Source organism: Rhinolophus sinicus, linkage group LG09 (genome assembly GCF_036562045.2).
Source record: "Rhinolophus sinicus isolate RSC01 linkage group LG09, ASM3656204v1, whole genome shotgun sequence".
NCBI classification, from domain to species: domain Eukaryota; kingdom Metazoa; phylum Chordata; class Mammalia; order Chiroptera; family Rhinolophidae; genus Rhinolophus; species Rhinolophus sinicus.
In genome coordinates, this window is record NC_133758.1 from 31,018,112 (window position 1) to 31,036,900 (window position 18,789).

The 18,789-nt window shown below is 39.5% G+C and overlaps 1 protein-coding gene and 1 long non-coding RNA gene across 4 annotated transcripts in view; one reads left to right on the forward strand and one right to left on the reverse strand.

The window, feature by feature from the left end:
• Window positions 1-18,789, reverse strand: part of MAPRE2 (microtubule associated protein RP/EB family member 2) — a 140,958-nt gene that overhangs the window by 88,599 nt on the left and 33,570 nt on the right. The gene's annotated exons all lie outside the window — the stretch shown is intronic.
• Window positions 29-17,667, forward strand: LOC109452111 (uncharacterized). Of its 2 annotated transcripts, XR_012498769.1 has the most exons (4): window positions 29-139; window positions 5,641-5,690; window positions 16,784-16,916; window positions 17,347-17,667. It is a non-coding gene; the product is annotated as an uncharacterized LOC109452111 (long non-coding RNA). The 2 variants fall into 2 exon arrangements; XR_002138093.2 differs by lacking the exons at window positions 16,784-16,916; window positions 17,347-17,667 and adding an exon at window positions 12,570-12,703.

An 18,789-nucleotide genomic window follows, 5' to 3' on the forward strand; every position in this document is an offset into this window, starting at 1 on the left:
AGGCAGCAGCACCCTGGTCACGTGTCCAGGCCTGTCACCATAGCAACTCGCTAACTCATCATCTCGGCTCAGTTCGCACAGGGCCGCGGCGTGACCACGCCAGCAGCTCCAGGCAGGCACCGGGGCAGGCCTACATCTGGTATGTAAAACCCCAGGCCACCCCCAGTCCCCCTCGCAGGCTCGCCTGGTCTGAAAACCAGCTCTTCCTCTAACCATTTCCTTTCTGACCCATGCTCCAACTGCAGCTGTGTACACAAAAGAACGATTCAGGCAGAGGGGTGTGGGAGACCCTTTAACTCTTTCAATACCAAGTCCTTATGCCATTAAAATTAAATTCAGTCAGGTTTCAGAAAAATATAGTTAAGACCTGGTGGCCTGCTTCTAGAAAACGTATCAGACTAAGGGTTTAGAATTTCCAGTTTCCTCCCCCATTCTCCAAACAGTAGCAACGTTCTCCCCAAAGGATGCCCCAAACCTGAAAACCTGAAAGGAAGCTGTATATCCTTCTAATCAATGTAGACTTGACTTTAATAATGTAAAGATTACAGATTGCAAATCAAGAGATTTGCTGTACAAAAGAATCCCCAAAGAAGGTTTGTAAAATAGATAATTACCATCTTAGAACATCAGGGTTAGCCAAGACTCTCTAATTCAAATTCTTATATTGCCTCCTGATATAAATAATTAACTCTTTGTCATTTATTTCATTTTCATTTGAATTAAACAAGTGAACACCCAATTTAGTATTTGGAAGCTCTCAATATTCAAGATGTCCTAGTCTATCATTGCAATGCAGTTTTCAAATACACTGGCTATGAGACAGGTACTATTATTATCCCTATTTTAAAGATGAGGAAACTAGTGAGATTAACTTGCTCAAGGTCACACAGCTAGAAAGTGTAAACTGGAACTTCAAAATGACATGCTTTATCAATGTGATTGGACCGCGGTGATGTATATTTAATGTGAGCTCATAAATATTGTATTTCAAAGAATCAAGTACTTTATGTACACTCTCAACATGACCACTGTGAAAAGACAGCTGTAAATAGAATTGCCATTACTGTGCAAAGTCTATGGATTAAATTGTAAAGTCTAAACAGACCCCAGATGTGTCCAGTGCTTTCCTCCAGAGAGAATAAGAGAATTTGAAGGATTCTTTGCTTATCAAAAATGGTCTCTGACCTTTTGTGGGGTGGGAAGAGAAGAGAAATTGGGGTGTAAAAGATAGCTTAAATATATGTAGCAGAAAGTACTAGGCTATCTGGCTCACCCCTTCACATCATTGTGTGGTTCATCAGCTTTATCATTTTATGATACAGATATTAAAAAGAAGTAAAAATTCTGTCATTCCTGACAATTCTCCAGCATTTCTCCCTGGTAATAAGTTATTTCTGGCATCAAGCTACTAGAATTAGAATCAAATGGTTTACAACCCAGATGGTAATGATATTCTCAAACAAGGGGGCATTTTTTTCTTATACAAGGGGGCATTTTTTCTTATTTGGGGCTATATTTTAATAATTTTATTTTCTGCTTCTCTAGTGAATTCACATTATACAAGCTGATTTCTTCATCCATATCTGAGTTCACATGAGAATTTTTTCTCATACAATCAGGGTCCAATTCTGACCTAAGACTTACAAAGTACACAGCTCTATCTAAGAGATTCACACCATGCCTCACATTGCACAATGAGCTGCAGGGTCTTGAGAGTGTAGCCGTTGCTAAAAGGAACCACTTCCTCTTACTATTTCTGGTGCTGGATCCATAGTCAATTTCCTTACTAATTTGTTCTCTTTCACAAAAGCTTCCCCTTGCTTTGGGGACAGTCTGAAGATGAAAGGCACAGTCTACAAATCAAATATTTGATATTTTCAGAGTATGCCCTCTCATTTTGGGTTCTTTAGTATAGCTTACTTTTCCATGATCCCATATTTAAGTAATAGGTTAGACAATGATTTTATCATGGGGACAAAATTTGTCAGAATTTGAATGTATAACTCATTGATTATACCAACTAATTTTGTGGAGCGAATACTACCACCGTTTCTAGGCTGCTCGTGAACAACAGGATTATTGGTCAAGAATTTGGGTTAATGGACTTAAAGGTGAAGGGTAGTAACTCAGGTGAAGGAGGTATCTAAGAGCCCTTGTAAATCTTCCTCTAGAACTGCTCTGAGCCATATGACTATAAAGGGACCCAGAGAGCTCCAGAGACCTGTGATTACCATCCGAGATGCAGGGGTAACAGGGGTAATCATTTGAAAATACTAAACAGATGTGTTTTCATTCCTCTTCCCATAAATCAGGTGACCTGGCAGCCATTCTCCAGTTTAGCCCTAGAGAGAAGGGGAGGGCAAATTCCACTTTGGAAGGAGGATGCTAGGATATAGGGAAAGTACAGAAAAGGCAGGAAGAGGGTGGGAAGAGTCTACCTTCCCAAGCCCAACTAAGTGTAGGAAGAAGGGGATAGAAGTAGGAAAAAGCAGGCTTCCATCTCCAGGTCCCTGAAGGAAGACAGACTTTAGAGAGGGACTGGCTTTGTTCTCAGCCTAAGGGACTCTTTTGTCTCACTTCCCATTTGAGACTCTGGGGAAAGAGCGCCTTAAAGAACATCACCCTGACACCTCCTTCCTGAAATAGGTAAAGATTCCATCACTGTAAATAAAGATTGACATCAGTGGCTTGCTATAGTTAGGCAGAGGGGCCAGGGAGCGAGGGAAGGACATCTAAAAGACTAAATATTCCCCAGGAGATGGAGCTATTCAAAGACGGTGTAAACTGGAAGAGGCTGTAATACCGTGAATTGGTAGGTTTAAAACCAGTTCTGTTTCCCCACCCCTCAGCAGGGTGAGCAGAGTCACACAGATTATAGAAAAACATAACTAAGCTAAAATGTCTGTGTACATTGACTATGGATTAAAGTTTTCTTATGTACACAGGTATACTTAAAGTATATGCAGAAAACTGTCCTACATCTCCGACTGCCATATGGAGAAATGGCTCCTCTCATCGAGTATCATGGCTAAAGTTGGGGCTCTGGAGTCAGGCTGATATGGGTCCCCAACTTGTTTTTACCACCTGCAGGCTGGGTGACTCTAGCAAATTCCTTTGCATCTCTAAGATTTAGTTTCTTCATTTGTGAAGCGGATTTAATAATACTGCTTTCACAGTGTTGCTGTGAAGATTAAATTATATAATATATTTAAACAGTTAACACAGTGTCTGGCAGATAGCAAATGCTCTTTGGTGGTATGTGTTGTTATTTTTGAAGAATGTTAGGCATCCCCTAAACTGTTCATTCATTCACTTGACACTTATAACTGGAAGTCTTGTATACTGGAAGCTGGCAAAAGAAGAAGAAAAGTCCCAGGATTGGCCCTTGAGGGACTCGTTGTTGTTGTAGGTTAAGATAAAAATATTGGCAATTGTGATACAACATAATGCTGTAATTGTACCACCTAGGGCTCATAGAAGATGAGCACCTAATTCAGAATGAAAATTGGTAAGTAGGTAGGTCTGAAAAGTTTCCCCGAGCTGTTATTACCAAAGCCTTGGATGAATAATAATTATACATTTTTTGTTCACTTCGTATGTGCTAGCCAGACTGTAAGATCCCTAAGGCAGGGGCTTCAACTCTTTTGTCCATTGCTATATCTACAGTTCCTAGAACAGGGCCTGGCAGGTAGTACCGTGTTTCCTCAAAAATAAGACCTAGCCAGACCATCAGCTCTAATGCATCTTTTGGAGCAAAAATTAATATAAGACCCGGTATTATATTATATTACGTTACATTATATTATATTAAACCCGCTCTTATATAAGACCCAGTATTTTATATTATATTATATTGTATTATATTATATTATATTATTATATTATATGATATTATATGATATTATACCCAGTCTTATATTAAAATAAGACCAGGTCTTATATTAATTTTTGCTCCAAAAGACACATTAGAGCTGATGGTCTGGCTAGGTCTTATTTTGGGGGACACACGGTAGGCACTAAATGAATATGTCATTCATTCATTTATTCATCAAATGCCAGATTTGATTCTCAAAACAACCCTAATGACAAAATTGAGGTTCCAAGAGAAAAAGCAACTTGTCCAGGATTGGACATCAGGCTTTCTGAGCCCCAAAATCCATATGCTTATCCACTGGGCTGCACTGTCATTTAAAAGGAATGGTAGAGTAAAGGGAAGATAAAGGGCTTCTCAAGCAGATATACTTAGGTACAGAGGTAGGAAAGTAAGTGTGTGATGTCTCTGGGAGACAGCAAGAGGTTTAGTATGGGCCCAGAATGGAATATACAATGGCAGGATACAGGGCAAGGACCAGGTGCAGAAAGATGCCAAGGCCAGGAGCTGCCAAGCTAAGGAGCTGACTTTCATTCTGAAGGTACTTTGGAACCAAGAAGTGCTTTAGGGAAGCAAATTAATGATGAAATTCACATCAAGAAGGTCTGATGCTGGCAGTAGTATGGAGGATATATTAGAGAAGATTAAAATGAGTCAAACAGTCATGATGGCCTAAACTCAGAGGCTAAGGAGTTGAAGAAGAAAGCACAGATTTGAGATTTTCAGAGGGCTATAACTGTAAGATTTGCTGTCTAACCAGAGGTGGGCAAGGATGTTGAGTGGGGGTTAAAAGTGTGTTGTAAAGCAGAAAGAGATATTTCAAATGAATCCCAAGTTTATGGCTTGGATGACCAAGGGGATAATAGTATCACTTATCAAGCTAGAAAATACAGGTTGAATTGCCCTTCTGGAAGAAAGGTTCTCTTAATATGTTTTCGACATAGAGAAGTACCTATAAACTTCCTAGTGGTGACAATGAGTGGTCACCCAGCTTCACACATAGTGGGTGTTCTTAAGTATTTGTTAAATAAGGGTATATGCATGTCTTTGAACTTACAAGATATATTTGACTTTGAGATTTGGAGGAAATTATCTCATAGATGTTAATTGAAGCTGTGTGTGTTGACACCCTCACTCAGGGAGGAAGAGACAGCCTGGGATGGAACTCTTCAGAAGCTGAGTGATAAAAGAGAAGCCTGCAAAAAGAGACTGCCAAGGATTTTTGCATGGTGGGGCAAATGACAAGGGAGTGGCTTCACTGGGCCCAGGGGAGAAGCTGAAAGGAGGGAGAAGTCTCTAGGGCCAAATGTCACAGAAAGTTTGGATCAGATAAGGCAGAAAAGTGTTCACTACATTTGACAAGGTGTTCTCAAAGATATTTTTAAAAGGTTGGATTTCAGATCAGACCCATCAATGATTACTGAAGAAAATGAATCTTCAGCAAGTAGGGAAAGCTGCAGTTCTTTGCAAAATTACTAATATTCTGACTTAGCAAAGATTTGACGGAAGGAGGAAATATTAAATCAAAGGTCTATATATATATATATATATATATATATATAGTATCAGCAACTAACTAGAATCAACAAGCATTTGCAGTAAAAAACTCCCAGTAATAGAGGGGACCGATATGTAAATTAACAAGAACCTGTTAGGCACCAGATGAATTGATCCTACCTGAGCCCCCATTCTAGTATGGTCAAGAACCCCACCCGCCAAAAAAAGGTAAACAAAAATTTAAAACGCATTTTTTTTATTTTATTACCAAGGTGGACCCGGAGGACACAGAGCCAGAGCCACGAGCACAACAGGCGTAAAAGTAAGCCAGCAGCAGTCCCAGCACACAGATCCAATCAAGGAAGATGGAACTGGGCACCAACCCAGATTTTAATTGTCCAAGTTCCTAGGTTATAGCACAGTCCCATTTCTCTTGAGACTCTGGCTAGCAAGCACCGATAATTGCATATTGGCAGAAATCATTGTTTCTCTACATCTCCAGCATGTGAGGTTAATCTAGAACAGGGATTTAACATTGCCTTGGATTTGAAAAATCCAAAATACAATAGCAGAGATGATATGAAATCATTAGCCAGGATGGATGTTAATCCTGATTCCATCCCAGAAGCATCTACTCATCACGGATGCTTTTTCCAGGTTAAAATGTTTTGACTGGAGCTGATTAATGCTGCAGTCTTTCAAAGGCATTCACTGCTGCCACACCACCTTACATGAGGGTTTCCTTAGATTGTTATCACCTCTGAATGCAGACAGAAGATTCCACTTAGCTATCACCATCACTGTCCTGGGACAAGTAGTTTCTCCCATGTGTATGTCCTAGGATATTTTCCAGTAGGTAATGGCAGGAACAGCTTATCAGTCCATGGCTCAAAATAAGCTTCACACACAAAATGATAGTAATGAATCAATATGTGATTAGCCAGCCAGAGACACTGGCCCTGAAATCACAGAAATGTATCGTATTTTGCTGTGTCTAATGCACACCCACATTTTTGGCCCAAATTTTCAGGGGAAAAAATCTTTTGTTTTAATTTTTTAATTCAAATTTTTATTTTTTTACATGTATGGACTTGTTTTTTGTATTATAAAGGAATTTTATCATTTATTTTTCAGTATATTATAGTACAAGAAATTTTATGTAACAAATAATTACAACACACAAGAACAGATATAAGTACAAGAAATTTTATGTAAGGTAACATTTACAATATTTACGCATCATAGAAGGCCAAGAACTCTTCATTGTTCCAAGTTTGTCGTAAATTCAACAAAATCGATTATCGTATTCCAGACTATTATTTTGCATATGGTATTGTTATTGATTTCTAGAGTTATACTTTTAACTCATAAGCATAAATAAAAAGAATTAAAAACATTTATATAGATACAGAATTGGCACTACCCGTGTATTATGCACATCCTTATTTTCCCCCTTACAAATCTGGGCAAAAAAGTGCGCATGTATACACAGCAAAATACGATATTCGAGAGTGGTCCTTACTCACTACCTTAACCCTGAGACATAAGAGATTTTATTAGTTCTTAATTTAGATCTGATGAAAACTGCATGATATGTAATGCTCTTGGCTTTTAGTAATAGCATTTTCTTTAAGAAAAATTGGTGAATAATGTTTTCCCCCAGATGAAGAAACCCTCTTCAAAGCCAACCTAAACAGGTGTGCTCCTCCAGGATTGACTTTTGAGATTGCCTATCTGCAGATTATTTATTAGCCATATTTGTAGCAAGGCTGATAAGTTCGCAAGACAGCATCTTGCCAGCCTCCTCACTATTTGCTGGTAAAATAGGGTTTCCATAATGTCAAAACACAGAGCACATCATTGCATGAGCTGCCTCTGTGTGTTGGAATCTATTTTCTAATTTGCTTTTTCTTGCATTTTCTCAAGCTTGGACTTAATTTTGGAATAACTCATAGGACATGATGGGAGTGCAATTTCGAAACACTCATAGAGCATTATGAGTTCTGTAATCATTCAATCAAATCTGTGCAATGTGAGGTTTTAGTCTATTAACTTAAAATGTGCTTTTGAATTATACCATCTGGTTAAATTTAAGAGCTTTAAATATGTTTTCCATAAAAATACAATGTGATAAATGTTATAATTGAAGAATGTATTAAATATCACAGGACTACAGGAAAGAAAGGAACCATGTCTAGGGAAATAGGAAAAGCTTCACCAAGGCAGTGATATTTATTTGTATTAGGGCTCAATCATTCATTCAACAAATATTTATTGAGTACCTACTATGTGCTAGGAATAATTCTAGGCACTAAAACTATAGAAATTAGCAAAACAGATAAAATTCCCTGATGAAAAGAAACCAGTGTAGAAATGTGTGCAGAGAATGCCACCTTTTGTGTAGAAAAGAAAAAAAGGTGGGGAAGGGTAGAAGATAAATCATAGGAGGCACCTTGGAGGCAAATTTGACTGTGAATTTATGTCCATGATTATTTTTATGAAGTTGGCAAACAGAAAAACCAAAGCACACAAAAGTAAAAATCAATCCCTCCTCCTACAGATGATCAATGTTAACGCTTTTGTGAATTAACTTTGTATCTTTTTTCCTATACATAAGTTTCTATGTAACTATTTTTATATAAATAGCATCATACTACAAAAAAAAAAAAAGATTCCCTGCCCTAGTGCAACTTACACTTGAGTGTATGAATGTGCCTGTGGCGACGTGGCGGGGAGTCAGAGGAGATGAGGTCAGAAAGATTACAGAGGGACCAGAATGTACAGGGCTTTGAACGGCCATTGTGAAGAGCCATTGCAAAGACTTTGGCTTAAAACCAAAGTTAGAAACCGTTAATTTGTAGTAGTCTTAGCAGTGTCTGTTGGCACAGATGTGGAATTCTAGTATTAATAACAATGCCAACAATAATAGCAAAAGCAATACTTAATAGTTATTGAGTACTTTTTATGGACCGACTGCTATGCTTTAATTGAATAGGTATTTTGATCCACACAAAAACTTAGGAGGAAGGGGCACTTTCAAATCCCATTTGTCAGAGGAAGTAACTAGTTAAACAGCTTCGCCTGATCACTAGCCAGGAAGTGGCAAAGCTGGGGCATTAACACACCTGACAGGGGTCAAAGCCGTCATTCTTATTCACTAACAGCCTGCCTTCCACTAGGGTCTGATAACACCAGGGTGTAAGAATGCAGAATTTAGGGTTAGTGTAGCAGGGATGAGACAGCAGAAGGACATCGAGGCAAGAGAATGTAGATTGGTGTTGCCCCTAAGGCAGTTTAGTGTAAGAGAGCAAGGAGGTCAAGCCGGAAAAAAAGCTGGAGGCAAAAAGAATGAGGACAGGATGGGAGACTGTATTTGTGGGAGTAAGAGATTAGAAGAAGTAGGGTAGGGGTTGTAAATTACGGTTAAGGAAAAGGGAAGGGGAGGGAGGAAGAGATACCAGGATTTAGGGTTAGCAGTATATGTGATTAATAGAGAAAAAGAATTTTCTTACCCTTATTTATTGTGATTAACTATTTTCTTTCTCTGAGTAAGCCTCAACTGTCAGTCTATTTCTTTGATATCTTCTGTGGGGTGGGGGGAGAAGAGATCACAGGCATTTTTTTGGTCTTTATTTTCAAAGCTAAAATCTGCTTTCATTTTCACTATGCCAAGACTGTTGTAATTCAGCTATCCAGCTACAAACATGCCTATTTGAATGTTCTCACTGAAATGTGTCCACGGCCAAGTTTATGAAATTCCTTTATTTCCTTCCCCTATTTTATTTCCATGTTTAAATAAAACACATCTTGAACTGACCGGGTCTGACAACTGAAAATGGATACAAGGCTTCTTGGGCTCAGTTGGATGGCCAGGGAAATGAAGAGACCGGTACCATTAACAAATACTCTTCTAGAAGGCTCAGAAACTTTCAAGTGATGATTTCCTTAGGGCTCTCAAAAGTCAGCTAACCCATTGGGCTTTATTTCTGACTTTGCTAAACAAATTGAAGAGACTCCTTAATATAAATACAAAGCCAGTGACAGAGGAGGACAATAGTTCTAACAGGTACCAGTGGCCTCTAGAGTGTAGAGCTACTCAGAACCCAGGCCATGACCAATGGCAACCAGGGACTTTGGGAGAGAGAGTCTTCCTGAAGCTTGGGGCTTCTCTGTCAAACCTGGTGTGCATGACGGCAGAGCTATGGCTCATGGATGGCTCCTCAACAGCGTGTCAAGGGAACATAAGGCCAACAGCTGGGAAGCAGCGTGAGTAATGGAAGAGAAATTCCCCAATTTCTGACCTCATCCAAATAAAATTTTAAAAAAGAAAATTAAAGATGCCTACTTCATTTGAAAAAGAATACAAATGGAAATCATGAAATAAGACTAAGTTTCCATTAGAAATGTTTTAATTAGTGCTTATATTTTGCTTACTCAAGAGCTTGTAATGTCAAGTATCTTCACGAACATGAGGAATCCAACTACAGAATATAACATATGAAAACATAAAGGGTCACCTTTAAGCAGCTTCCATTTAGTTTCTATATGAAGGAATCAGATTCCCTAGGAAATCCAAAGAGATCCTAGTCTTAGCAACATATAAGGGAGCCACAATGAGTTAATAGTCAGCTGATAGTGCTAGATAATTCTTGGGCTTAACTCCCCATACACAGCCTGCCTTTCATCCCCACCCCCAAACCCCCAATTCCAGTCTCTTCAGGGAGGATGCTATCAGCCTTCAAGGATGCAATGGGATCATTATGAATGAGAAGGAATGGCATGTAGTGCAAAGAGCATGTCTAGTGAATTTTTTTTTTTTTTCTTCCCCTCCTTCTTCTGGGAACTATTCCTTTAAACCCTGTGGTTCAAGTAAAGCTTGCCAATTATAATATTCTATCCTCCTGGCACTAAGGATTGGTTCAGAGTTAGGCCTGTGACCCAAGCCAGGCCATTAAGAATATTTCTCTAGGATTTTAAACCTTAGAACTGCAACATGTATGTGTGTTTGGGGTGGGAGGAGATGGTATCTTCCTTACTAAAGATAGCACTTTAGAATTAATAAAATATAGTACAAATTGCTAGGCAAGAAAAAGAAATAAAGGCATTCAAGTTTAGAAAGAAGTAAAACTACCACTTTTTGCAGATGACATATTGTATATAGAAAACCCTAAAGACTCCACCAAAAAAGTGTTAGAACTAATAAATTCAGTAAAGTTGCAAAAATATGTTGTATTTCTATACACTAATAATGAGCTATCAGAAACAAACTAAGAAAACAGTCCCATTAAAATTAAATAAAAAAGAATACCTAGTATAATAAGTTTAACCAAGGAAGTAAAAGATGCATACATTGAAAACTATAAGACATTAATGAAAAAGAATTAGACACAAATAAATGGAAATATATTCCATGCTCATGGATTACAAGAATAGTGTTAAAATATCCATGCTACCTGAAGCAATCTACAAATGCAATACAATTCCTATAAAAATTCCAATGGCATTTTTCACAGAAATAAAATAAATAATCCTAAAGTTTATATGGAATCACAAAAGTCCCCAAATAACCAAAGCAATATTTAGAAAGAAGAACAAAGCTGGAGGCATCATACTTGCTGATTTCAAATTATATTATAAAGCTATAGTAATCAAAACAATATGGTATTTGGCAAGAAAACAGACTCACAGATCAATGGAACAAAATAGAGCACCCAGAAATAAACCCACACATATATGGTCAACTAATTTATGACAGAGGAGCCAAGAATATACAATGGGAAAAGAACAATCTCTTTAATAAATGGTGTTGGGAAACTGGACAGCCACATGCAAAAGAATGAAACTGGACCACTACCCTGCACCATACACAGAAATTAACCCAAAATGGATTGAAGACTTGAACGTAAGACTTGAAACCATAAAACTCCTAGAAGAAACCCTAAGTGGTAAGCTGCTTAACATCAGTCTCAGCAATGATTATTATTTTTTTTTATCTGATACCAAAAGCAAAGGCAGCAGAAGCACAAATAAACAAGTGGAACCACATCAAACTATAATGCTTCTGCACAGCAAAGGAAACCATCAACAAAATGAAAAGGCAACATGCTGAATGGGAGAAAATATTTGCAAATCATCTATCTGATAAGGTGTTTGAACTATATAAAGAACTCATACAACTCAACAGCAAAAAACCCCCAACAATTTGATTTAAAAAATGGGCAGAGGCTCTGAATAGACACTTCTCCAAAGAAGACACACAGATAGCCAACAGATACGTGAAAAGATGCTCAACTAATCATCAGTGAAATGCAAATCAAAACCACAATGAGATGTGAGATATCACCTCACATCTGTTAGAATGGCTATTATCAAAAACACAAGAAGCAAGTGTTGGTGAGAATGTGGAAAAAAGAAAACCCTTGTGCATTATTGGTGGGAATGTAAGTTGTTGCAGTCACTATGGAAAACAGTACGGAGGTTCCTTAAATTTAAAATAGAACTACCACATGATCCAGCAATTCCACTTCTGTGTATTTATCTGAAGGAAACAAAAACACTAACATGAAAAAAAAATGCACCCCTATGTTCACTGCAGCATTATTTACAATAACGAAGACATGGAAGCAATCAAAGTGTCTGTCAACAGACGAATGGATAAAGACAAAGTGGTCCATATATACAATGGAATATTATTCAGTCATAAAAGAAGGAAATCTTGCCATTTGTAACAACATGGATGGACCTTGAGGGCATTATGCTAAGTGAAATAAGTCAGACTGAGAAAGACAAATACCATGTGATTTCACTTATATGTAGAATCTCAAACTCATAGACAGAGAGAACAGACTGGTGGTTGCCGGAGGTTGTGGGGTCAGGGGTGGGAAAAATTGGTGAAGGGTGTCAAAATGTACAAACTTCCAGTTATAAAATAAGTAAGTCCTGGGGTTAATGTACAGCATCACGCCTATAGTTAATAATACTGTACTGTATATTTGAAAATTGCTAAGAGAGTACATCTTAAAAGTTCTCATCACAAGAAAAAAATTGTAACTCTGTGATTAACTAGCTTGTTGTAGTGATTATGTTGCAATATATACAAATATTGAATCATTGTGTTGTATACTGAAACTAATAGATCAATTATATCTCAATTAAAAAAGAAAATGTAGTATAAATTGTATATTTACCATATTTTGCACAGAAGAGTACGAGTAGAAATAGGGCATGGTCTGGATTAATACAGACTTGGATTTGAAGCTGGATGCTGGTATTTACAAGTTGAATAACCTTGGCCAATTACTTCTCCCACTCTCAGCTTCTTCATCCACAAAATGTGGGTACTAAGATTTAGAAGGTAAGATTTTGAGATATAAAGATAGGTTCCCACTTTGTCCACCGGGGCCATACTTTTTGACACTCTTCCCTTCCAGAGGCTGGATCTATTTCTCTTCCCCAGGAATCTGGACAGGACCTATGTCAGCTTTGGACAATAGATTTTTGTAAAAGTTATGCCAACCATTTCCTAGCCTAGACCTTACAATGACTGGCAGCTTTTGCCTCAGTCTCTTGCAAGCCAGGTGCCTTTTAAGAAGTTCAGCTACGCTGGGACCACAAGCTGTGAGAAGTACCAGCTATGTGCAGAGACCCCAGAGGATGAGGTCATGGAGAGGAGGGGAAGAGAGGGAGTGATATAGGAAGTGAACCCACAGAGTTCCAAGGCTCCAAACATGTGACTGAAGAAGCATCCTGCAGAACAAGCCACCACAGCTGATGGTAATCCACTCTGTGGATCAGAGATAAATTGCTTAGCCAAGACCTGCCTGAATTCCTGGTCCAAGAAGCCATGAGCTACCACAAAATGGTTCTTTTAAGTTAATGCGTTTTGGGGTAGTCTGTTAGGCAGTAACCAATAACAGCAACACCCCGTTGGTTCTCACTCACTGCATAATGAATCACCCCAAAACTCAGTGGGCTAAAACTACAGCAATCATTTTATTATCTCTCATGATTTTGGAAGCTGATTGCACTCAGCTAGGTGATTGTCACTTACGATCTCTTACGCAGTTGTAATTAGAATGTGGCTGACACCAAGGTTGCCGCTTTGATTCCTGCACGAGCCACTATGAGCGGCACCCTCATTAAAAAAAAAAAAAAAAAAAAAAGTGGCCGACTGCTAAAGTCATCTTAATAGCTTCCTGTCTCACAACTGGTGGTCGATGTTGCCTTTTGGTTGGGACCTCAGCTGGGGCTCTGGTAGAACACCTACATGGATCTCTCCAGGTGGCATGTGTCCCTCACACCATGGCTGCTAGGTTCCCAGCACTAACATCTCTAAAAGGCACGGCGGTTTTAAAATTCGGTCTTTGGAGCCACAGATCATAACTTCTGTTATACTTTGCTGGTCAAGACAACCGCAAAAGTCCACCCAGATGCAAGAGGAAGGGATATTGACTCCACTGATGTGCTACATGGGAGGCATGTCAATATCACACTGTAGGAGAACCACATGCGATGCGAGTGTGGTAGCCACCTTCGGAAAATACACTCTGTCACAAACACCTTACTCTACCTTCTTACTCTCCATTTCCTCAGCATGGGATTGTTGAAGCAGGAATTCAAGAGAAGAAATGAATCAGTGCTCAAGTATTGAGTTTCAGAATAGACGTTTAAGTCCATGGCAGGGAGAGTAACCTGAAGAAAAGTTTGTGCACTTCAAAATTCTGACTTTGAAGTATGTATCAAAAGCTTATGATCCTTGAATGACTCAGAATCTAAAGTTCACGCTATGAGTCAGAAGACTATGTGACTAGTTGGAGACTGTTGAGGTCTGGGTTGGCGAGGGTTTCCTAGAAGGGATCCTGCCCTTTCTCCAATCCCCAGCCACGCCCCCAAGCTGGTTTGGGAATTTGAGAGTTGAGGGAACCTGTCCTTCACTTTCTCTCTGGAATCCTAAGGGCTGGCAAAGCCACACAGTGGTTCCCGACTCATCACAGCACAGGAACGGGAGGGGCCAGATGCAGGTGATGGATTTAGTGCGACACCGATTTTTCTGAGGAGTTGCGAAATATTTCTGGGAGCTGGGGGTGGGAGAGCACACCTGACCCCATGTAGTCGTGACAGAAACATCGGAAGAAAATAGGCCTCTTCTACTGACCCAGTCGATTTTCTCCAGGGAGAGTTGCCATGAAAGCAATCAAAAAATCAAATCTCCATTATTTCTAAAGCACCTTGTAAAAACGTGTGGTGTCTGTAGCCATCACCGCATTCTCTCTTACTAAATCAAAGCAGACCAGAGGCAGAAGCAGAAATTAGGTTGGCGCCATTGGTTGGGACATTTAATGAGGAAGCTTCTCCCCTCTGGCTACCTCACTTTCCACATCTCCTGCTTGAACTGGACCCACATCCAGCACTCAGTTTTGAATCCTCAGAACTGTTGCTCTCCCTCTGGTCTCTCTAACTTAGTTACCATACCTGTTTATTTCACAGTACTGACATATAGCTCCCTCCCTTTCCTCTCCCACTCCTAACACCCTACTGCAGACATACCACCTCATGACGAGCTTATGAGATTCTCTTGAGAGGTTTCTTTGCTTACTGACTTTTATTTATTTATTTATTTATTTATTTATTTATTTATTTATTTATTATTCTTTCTTTCTTTTCTTTCTTTTTTTTAAGCGTGATGGTACCTAATGCTCCTACCAAGGTGTTACAGTCTGAAGGACCTGTTACTAAAAGAAGCTATATTTTAATGTTGTCTTAAATCATTAAAACCCATCTAAGAATGAAAGAGGTTTAAGCATCTATAATTTTGGAAGGGCCATTGCTTAATTAGCCTGGTATCTTTGTGCCCCAGAATCTTGACCCAGTTATCAGTTGATGGAGGGGGATGGAAACGAACATTGTGGAGGACCAACTTTGTGCTTTGCTTTAACTAAGTGATGGTTTCATTGGGCTCTTAGAATTGGACTTGGACTGGTTCAGGTAGGGTTTTTTGTTTGAGATGTCTGCGTGTAGGAAGGCGGGCAGGAGTTCGGACAGAGGCAGAGATCATACAGGACTCCGAGAGCGAGGGCCCCAGCAGGAGTTAGCATTATGGAGCCTGGAACCACAACGTGCGTCATCCCCAGGGACCTCAGCAGAAAGCTCTCTCAATTTTCCTGTAGTGTTCGACCTTCACAGAACACCACCACTCGCAGTGTGGCTTACTGAGTCTCCTTTTGCAGGCACACACATTCTCTCTCTCTCTGCCCTTTTTCCTTACCCTAAACACATATCTCAGCTTATTCAAAACTCAGCGCTACTGCTCCCACATACTGGCCTGCTCAGGGTCCCCCATTTACCTCAGGGTCTCAGTGTATGTGTGTTTCTTTCAGCTTCTGCTCTTATATTACCTTTTTGATTGTCTCTAGACTTCTCAAGCCAAGTACCCAAAAGTGAGTTTTCTTGTCTAAGCAATGTCAGAGGTCAAAGACCAACTGTAAATCAGGAATCTATAGATCAAGGGCCCAACCCTGGCCCAATCGGCTGGCACCAGGGTGAAGGATTTATGGGTTAAATCCTGTGCCCTCAAAATTCACATGTTGAAGTCCTAACTCAGAATGTGCTCTTATTTGGAAAGAGGGTCATTGTGGATGTGATTAGTTAAGTTTGGATGAGGTCATACTGGAGTGGGGTTAGCACCTAATCCAATATGACTGATGTCTTTATAAAAAGGCGTAATTTGGACACAAACATGCACACAGGGAGAAGGATATGTGAAAAGACACAGGAAGACAACCATCGAAAAGCTAAGGAGAGAAGCCTGAAATAGATCGTTCTCTCATAGCCCTCGGAAGAACCGACCCTGCCAACACCTTGATTTCAGACTCCCGTCCCCAGAACTGTGAGATAACAAATTTCCACTGCTTAAGCCTCCTAGTTCATGGTATCCTGTTATGGCAGCCCTAGGAAACTATCAAAATATTGGGGTGCTGTTGTAACAAATACCTACAAATGTGGAAGTTGGTTTGGAATTAGGTAATGGTTAGAAGCTAAAAGAGTTTTGATGTGCATGATAGTAAAAGTCTAGATTGCTCTGAAGAGACTGTTGGGAGAAATATGGATGTTAAAGGACATTCTGGTGAGGATTCAGGAGGAAAAGGGTTACAGAGAAAGGTTTTATTATCTCAGAGAATACGTATATTGTCATGAACAGAATGTTTCCAAAAACATGAATGGTAAAGGTGCCCTTTGTGAGATTGTCTTAGTCGGCCTGGGTTGCTATAAAAAAAAATCATAAACTAGGGTCTACAAAAAAAATCATCAACTAGGTGACCCAAACAACAGACTCCCCACAGCTCTGGAGGCTGGAAGTCCAAGACCAGGTGCCAGCAGATTAGATGCCTGGTTGAGAGCCCTCCGTCTCTCTTACAGATGGCTGCCCTCTCTCCGTGTCCTCATATGATGGAGACTACTTACTGACTTTTACTTCTCAATGCTTCTGACATATCACCATGAAATTGATCTTTCCTCCCTTCTTCAAAAGTCTTCAGTTGTTCCCTATCAGGTTCAGTATAAAAATTCCAAGTTTTACTTTTTACACTTTATGCTTAAAGCCTTATGCAATCTGCTCTTAGAAACATATCTCCTACCACATAAGAGTATAGTAAGGATGGGATTTCACTTGGTTACCTCTTAACCTGGAATGCTAGTTTTGTCTCCTGGTATCAGATAAGAAAAGACTTCCCTCTATGTAATAAACAGAGAAAAGAGCCTGTAATTTTTCCTATTTTGAATCCTTCACATACGCACTTATAGAAAGAGATTCTTCCATCTGATTATTGTATTGGAGTATGTTCAGGGCAACTGCTAGACCTCTAAGCTACCATTTGAAAATAACTTCAGCTGGCTTCATTATAAAGCTAGGAAGAGGACAACAACTTAGTCAAATGAGTTCTGATGTAAATGGAACATAATCTGAGCTGTTCTCTCCTTAGGATCCCTGTCCATCCAGGACCAAACGAGAGAGCCGGGAACATTTAGCTATTACCATTTGATCTTCACAACTGCTCTGACTAATCAGATTACATCACTAGACTCAGAATCACTATGTTTTCAGCAAATTAAATTATCGCTTAAAAATTCATTGGCGATTATTGCTTGGAAGAAATCAAGAATCATTGCTTCGCTGTGATTTCCCATGGCTGGTTAAAACATTCAAAGTTCCTCAGAGGGTAAGGTAAGTTGGGAGACTGGATGACAAGCCCCCAGAAAAGTTTTTCTGGCTGGTCACTTACATTTGAACACAACCAGCTGAACAGCAGCCTCACATTCTGCACGCAAAACACTCGGCTCTGGGTAAAGTAAATCATTCCACAAGTGGCCTCCTCCCACATTCACAATCCTTGAGAAGAGTTCCTGAAGTTTGGACACAGTGCTGTGGAGCGGAGCCAGTAAACTTCACAGTGATTATGAAACAGCTGCAAATCCATGCTTATGACATGCATGATACAAAAACGATATAAAGGCCACATTCAGATCAAGAGAAGAAATATGGCTTGGCTGGTGCTAATCCAGGTGAGAAGCTAGATTTCACTAAAGAGACTTAACGACAACCCCTAATGTTTCCTAATGACGCAGTTCTACTAGGTTGGTGCAAAGGTAATTGTGGTTTAAAAGGTTAAAAATAAACCGCAAAAACCACAGTTACTTGTGCACCAACCTAACAGAATGTATAATTAACCTGTATTCCTTTTCCTATTTTATTTTCTCCACTCCCCCTCCTCCAAGCAAAAGAATCCTTTACTTCCATCCTCTAGCCATTCACAACACGGAGGGAAAAAAACCCAACCACAAACCAAAACAAAAAAAAATCTGTCTGACCTCTTACAGCTTCTTCCCACTGATTTTACCTGGCAAAAGACAATGACCTAGAGTGATGAGAGATGTCGCCGTCCATAACACTGTCCGTGGTGGGAAGGAAGATACTACATTTACTGAAAAGATCTCATATGGATCCCTCTTGAATATCAATCAGGCAAACGTGCGAGCCAAGTTTCCGCATGATTTTACACATGCTTATAATTCTCTCCGAAAAGAGAAATGGAAGTTAAGTGAACTTTTGGATCCTGTTCCACGGATCTTGATAAATTTTATTTATCTTGGCATTCTTGTTTCTATTTGCTAAAGAAAAGCACATTTCATAGTTATCAGTAGAACTGAAATATGTTTATTTGTATAAAACGCGTTATTCTACTGCAGTCTGAAGAAAGTGGCATTCGTAGTCAAAAGGCTTTCAGCAAATAATTGCAAGGGACACTCCATGAGTGAGGGATGGGGTTAGGGTGTGAGCGACAGGAAGAAGGACCCAGAGAATTCATCATCTACAAAGGGGTTTGAAAAGATCTCTGTTCTTCCCAGCTTCAAGTTCGTTTAAAAAC